The sequence below is a fragment of the Procambarus clarkii genome, unplaced genomic scaffold (assembly GCF_040958095.1).
Source record: "Procambarus clarkii isolate CNS0578487 unplaced genomic scaffold, FALCON_Pclarkii_2.0 HiC_scaffold_1257, whole genome shotgun sequence".
In the NCBI taxonomy this organism is placed as follows: domain Eukaryota; kingdom Metazoa; phylum Arthropoda; class Malacostraca; order Decapoda; family Cambaridae; genus Procambarus; species Procambarus clarkii.
Window position 1 is genome coordinate 5,287 of NW_027190286.1, and position 829 is coordinate 6,115.

The 829-nt window shown below is 42.5% G+C and overlaps 1 non-coding gene across 1 annotated transcript; it reads right to left on the minus strand.

Annotated features, from left to right (window-relative positions):
* Positions 1–711: 711 nt before the first annotated feature.
* On the minus strand, positions 712–829 carry LOC138362127 (5S ribosomal RNA). Its single transcript, XR_011227427.1, has one exon. It is a non-coding gene; the product is annotated as a 5S ribosomal RNA (ribosomal RNA).

Below are 829 nucleotides of genomic sequence, written 5' to 3' on the forward strand. Positions count from 1 at the left end.
GGGGAGAGGGTTGATGTGTTAGGGGGTTTTTCGGTAGATGTGGTGGTGGTGATTGGGTGGTGATTGGTGGTGGTGGTGATTGGTGGTGGTGGTGGTGGTAGTAGGTGGGAGTTGGGGGTGGGGGGGGGGGGGGGGGGGGGGGGGGGGGGGAAAAAAGGAAAGGGGGGGGGGAGGTGAAGGGGAGGGGGAATGATGGTCTGTGGATTCCTTCTCCGTACCCTTTACATATAAGCAAAAATATGCCTTCTTGTGGGTATAGAAACATTAACACAAATTATATCAGTAACTGATATTGTAGCCTTTTAAACAGAAAAGATTGTACATACAAATACTTTTTAATTATCATTTATTTGTGGAAATGGCATTTACGTCATTAATTGATACCTCAGCATCAAGCTAGTGTCCTGCAGCAGTGGTCCAGTGGTAAAGTGTATATAAGTGATGCGTATTCTTGGAGTTGCGAGTTCAAACCCGGATTAAGCTATATATATATATATATATATATATATATACAACATGTTTTGTTTAGTTGGTTGTTTTTGTATAAAGCCTCACACAATATCTATATTAAGCGAGTTTGTTTTAAACATGACATACATATTAATTCATTTTACCAGGCCTTATTCCACACAACTCCGTGAATTTCCCGTGGAGCCAGCCATTCAAACAAAAACAAACGAAACAAAACAAAACAAAAACAAAAAACATTATTGCCAACAGCATTTGGTGTTCCCAGGCGGTCACCCATCCAAGTACTAACCAAACCAACGTTGCTTAACTTCGCTGATCGGACGAGAAGCGGTGTTCTCAACGTGGTATGGCCGTTGGC